The sequence below is a fragment of the Myotis lucifugus genome, unplaced genomic scaffold, assembly GCF_000147115.1.
Source record: "Myotis lucifugus unplaced genomic scaffold, Myoluc2.0 scaffold_493, whole genome shotgun sequence".
In the NCBI taxonomy this organism is placed as follows: Eukaryota; Metazoa; Chordata; class Mammalia; order Chiroptera; family Vespertilionidae; genus Myotis; species Myotis lucifugus.
Window position 1 is genome coordinate 636,412 of NW_005871541.1, and position 5,208 is coordinate 641,619.

Sequence of the window (5,208 nt, forward strand, 5' to 3'; positions counted from 1 at the left end):
TTGGCGTGTAGGATGAAGTAGAGCAGAGGGCTACCGCTCGCTCAGGCGTGTAGCAAGGACCCTCTGATGCCTTCTGGCTTTTATTGAAGTGAGCACAGCAAACAACAATGGAGTACAGCAAGTGACAATGATTAACAGGCATGCTTATGAGATCATCAAAGCTAAGTTATACATTACACTATTAATTTCCTATGTTATACAAAGACTCTTTCCACCTGCAGCAATGCACCCTCCCTTAAACTTTCCATGCCCTTATGGACTATTTATCACGTCAAGGAAAGTTCTGCCTCTGAACAATAAGTCTTGCGTGCAAAACTTTGTTCTGACGCAGCCTGCTTGCATGCTCCCGCCTTTTCCTGGCAGAACATCCTCTTCTAGTTAACTTCATTCAGCTTGACCGCTACATTTTCCCCCTTTTTAGTTTTGCTGCAGGTTTGAATCATGACAGAGAAGATAGCAAAGCTGTTTCATTATAAGGTACAGGGGTGACACATAAACCAGTATGGTTCCAATCACACTTTAACTGTAATTGCCTTTGCAGGCTAACAATTTGGTCCCCCAATAAAACTACTGATTGTTCAAGATAGGCTAATTGTTCATTGATTTCACTATCAATTTTCCGTTGAGAACTCCATAACTGTTTTGAATCTTTATGACAGTCTTGAACAAAAGTAGCAGTTTGGACTGATCGCTATAATGCTACCCCAGCTGCTGCAGCTGTTGCTGTTATAGCAATTAACCCAAGAATTACAGCGATTAGCATGCCAATAATTTTTTTTGACCTCTTCAATATTTCTTCCGCAATGGCTTGGAGAGCTCCAGCTAGAGAACTTTCCTGCCATTGTAGATCCATCTGTACAGGTAACCATACTCCTGTTCTGGCTCGCAATAGATACAAGCTCTCTCTATTGTGATTAAAAGGTATATAGTTATTTATACAGGTTAACAAAGTACAATTAAAACAAGATATTTCCCCAGTAGTTTGATTCCATTGGACTGGACCCTTTAATAAAAGATATGGAAGGTGTACACATGCCTGTAGGCCTCGAGTACTATTACGGTACCAAGTCATACTATGTTTTCCTGACACATTCTCTAACTTTCCTGTCCAGAATTTTATTGGTTTTAATGCAGCCCCTAATTTCCAGAGGTGATTTTGCACTGGGGCCCCTTCCATATGAGGGGAAGGGGGTGTAAAGCCACCTCCATGCCAACGGATGGTTTCATTGGCAGTTGTTGATATGCTACAATTTCCTATATGCCATCTAAGAATTTTACCACTATTTAGGGTGCGTGCGGAGCCAAAAGGGCTCCAGGCAATAATTCTCCCATATGGATTATTAACAAGAACACGTGCCTTATCCCCTCTACACCGAGTCCATTGGACCTACTCTAGTGAGTGTGTATGAATAGGCATTTGACACACAGGTAAAGTTGGAGGCATGTCTGTCCTGTCACTTTCATTTCCTCTCAATCCTTGGGCAGAAAGTATGAATAAATTATGGCGTTTCCCAAGATTAGTGGTGTTTTTTGCCATACTTAACCAGGCTTGATTACCCAATTGTAAACAATGATCACTCAGTCCCAGACACACAGGCATTCCAATAACTCCTGTCGAGTAGTTGTTCATTCTTGTTCCTTCTTCATCTGGTTTCAATGGCCCACGATCTTTAAAAAGTCCAGGCATCCAATTAGAGTTATTAGTTACAGGGCCTTCCATGGGCAGTCACAAGACGTTCCCCTTCCTGGCATAGGGGCTTCACCTGTCCCCAGGCAGGTGGAGGAGTGTTTCGGGTGCGAGGCAACGGCACGCAAATTGTTTGTCCTCTCTGGATGGTTAGCTGCGCAAACCGGTCTTCCAGTCCCGCTTCGTCACACTTCCTCTTGCTCGCCTTAATTGCCTTAATTTGATTCTTTGATCAGGAATCCAGGACTTCTTAGTTCCTGTGGAAACATAAGCATAGCCTCGACCCCACCTTAAAACGGTAGTCGGGCACCATTGATTAGTAGTGACATCTTGGTACATGATAGGTTGTTCTACCGGGACCTCCTTTTTATGTCCCCAATGCATTTCGGCAGCTGACACTGTATCTGTATTCAAATTTAAAAAATTTAAAGTAAATAGAGCTCTTAATAATCTTCGTCTGGGAGTCTGGCCTAATACCAGCTCTTCTCCCCCTTTTTGTTTTTGTAGCATTTCCTTAAGGGTGCGGTTCTGCCATTCAATAATTGCTTGACCTGTACTGTTTCCAGGAATTCCTGTAATATGTTTAATATCAAACTGTTGGAAAAAATGTTGACACTTATCTGATAAATATGCTGAGCCATTGTTAGTTTTAATGGCTCAGGGTTTGCCTATAACATCAAAGGCTTTAATGCTGGATTTGGAATTCCAGGTTGTAAAGATTTTATAGGCTTAATAATCTTATTAATCTATCTTAAATCAGTTAACATTTTCTATTTACCTGATTTTTTTTTTTTATAACAAAGACAGGGGAATTCCATGGATTAGAGCTGGCTTCTATATGCCTTAGTTGTATCTGTTTTTTAATAATAATTTGGAGCGTTTCTAACTTCTCTTTTGTTACGGGTCACTGCTTTACCTATACTGGTTTAGCTGTTTTCCATTTTAAAGGCAGGGCAAAGCGCTTTGAAGTGGCCCCCTCTATAAATTTTGGTCCTGAATACTGACGCCCGTGATGCCAGCACCAGCTTGACAAATCATTTGTCTATGACCTTTCTGTAAAGAAGGTATAGTAATTGTAGCCCCCATTGCTGTAAAAGATCTCTTCCCCATAAAGATAGTGCAACGGAGGCAACATATGGCTGTATTTTGCCCTTTTGTCCGTCAGGCCCTTGACATTCAAGTACATTAGAGCTTTGTAAAATTTCAGTGAGGTTTACAACCTGTAAAAGTTGTATTCACCTTGTGCACCGGCCAAGATTGAGGCCAGTGCAAAGTAGAAACTATAGTTACATCAGCCCCAGAATCTACCAGGCTGATAATTTTTATTCCCTCTGGGAACAAACTGTAAAAATTGAGGCCTTTGGCATCCTAAGACTGTATGCTAAAAAACCTTTTTTCCTGTGCTACCAAATCCCCCAGTTTGCTTAACTGGTGCTGTATGCCCTATTTGTTTATAGGGAAGTAATAATAACTGTGCCATTTTTTCCAGGCTTTATATTTATAATACTAAAAGCAGATATTATAACTAATATTTCTCCTTCATAATCTGCATTAATAACTCCGGGAGCATGTTTAGCTTTCTCTTGTGGGACTTTTGCCTTTCTATAATTCTTTTTTCATATGTCCCACCTTTCCACATCCATAGCATTTAACAGGATGGGAATTGCAGTTTTTAATGCATCAGCAAGAAAATTAGCATTATTATTAATTATTAATCTAATATTTTAATAAGATTATTATTATATTAATATTATTTATATAACTTTAGAAAATGATTGGGCCGGGATGCTAGCCTCCTCTATTTTTGACCAAACCTTTAAGCAACAAGCTCTAATTTGTGCAATAACAGCATCCTCTAACAGCACCTGTTGCTGTAAGCTACTATGTGTCCCAGTTCCTGTTAACTGGTCAAAATTAGATCCAGGTGGATTTTGTTGGGCGTTAATCATTGCCACTCTCCTGGCTTCTTCCCAGCACCAGGAGTTAAATTGCAGATATTGCCCTGGGGCTAATACTGCCTTAGCTATAGCATTCCAATTATAAGGAATTAATGTATAATCTGTATAAATTAATTCTATATTAATTAATATATAAAATTAATAACATATATAATTATATGTAATAATATTATAATTAATAATACATATAACCCTTGAGGGTTTTGAGCATTAGCAGCTCTTTGTGTCCTGAGTGGAGGCTCAGCCGCTAACGCTGGATTAATGGCTAGTGCCCTTTTACTTTCACTTTTCGGCGGTGCAGCCAACTCCTGAGGACTTTTATTCTCTTTCTTTTCCTCTCTACTGTAAGTATTAATTCTTTTAAACTCCCTAAAAGCTCCTTCATCTCTGGGTCCCTTCTTGCCACCCTTCTTTTCCTTAACTTAGGGCGAGGGCAACGATCCTCTTCCGAACCAGCAGAAGATGAATCATCCAGCTCTGAATCGCTGGCTGAGGTTATTCTTTCATAACCTCCTACTTCATTTTGCCCGCTAGTTTTCTGTCCTTTTCTTGACTCCCTCGGTTCAGTGACCTCTAACGGGAGCGGCTCAGGGGGTTGCAATTTAAAAGCCTCATCCTTCACTTTTACCCCTGAGCTCTTTAACAATGATTTCAAGACAGCTATATATTGACTCTGCATCGACAGGCTATTCCCCATGACTCTGTCTCTATTGCCGAAAGTTCCGCGTACTCTGCGCTGGCAAATCCCTTTCGGTCCTACCCGTTCCCAATTTCTTACCTTCGGGTCCCTGATCTGTTCAGGCGCCATTTGTTGATGTTCTTAGTGACCGGAGACACTGAGGCAAGCTTGGCGTCTAGGATGAAGTAGAGCAGAGGGCTACCGCTCGCTCAGGCGTGTAGCAAAGACCCTCTGATGCCTTCTGGCTTTTATTGAAGTGAGCACAGCAAACAACAATGGAGTACAGCAAGTGACAATGATTAACAGGCATGCTTATGAGATCATCAAAGCTAAGTTATACATTACACTATTAATTTCCTATGTTATACAAAGACTCTTTCCACCTGCAGCAATGCACCCTCCCTTAAACTTTCCATGCCCTTATGGACTATTTATCACGTCAAGAAAAGTTCTGCCTCTGAACAATAAGTCTTCATGCAAAACTTTGTTCTGACACAGCCTGCTTGCAGGCTCCCACCTTTTCCTGGCAGAACATCCTCTTCTAGTTAACTTCATTCCGCTTGACCGCTACAGCAGGAAGGCCACAGAGAGGACTCTGGAGGTGAGAAGGAGGCAAGCTGGGTGATGACTGAAAGGGGACCTACCTTCTATCTCCAGATGCCAGCAGCCAGGCCTCTACTTCCTGGCCTGGGTATCTCAGAAGGACCTGCAGTTCCCGGGTGTGAAGGGAGAGGTGTCCAGCATGTCCTGGGAATGAAGGTGTTGGTGGAAGGTCATGTGGCTGTGTGTTCCCTGGTCCACAGGGGACAATTTCTGGGAGACCCTCTCTCATGTCTTGTGGGAAGCTGCCTATTGTCTTCATTAGCAGAGAGGTGTGGACAAGG

The 5,208-nt window shown here is 41.8% G+C and overlaps 1 long non-coding RNA gene across 1 annotated transcript; it reads right to left on the reverse strand.

The window, feature by feature from the left end:
* LOC106694517 lies at positions 1-4,790 on the reverse strand. Its single transcript, XR_001345564.2, has 2 exons — positions 4,424-4,790; positions 1-1,976 (listed from the first exon to the last, which is right to left on the reverse strand). It is a non-coding gene; the product is annotated as an uncharacterized LOC106694517 (long non-coding RNA).
* Positions 4,791-5,208: the final 418 nt, after the last annotated feature.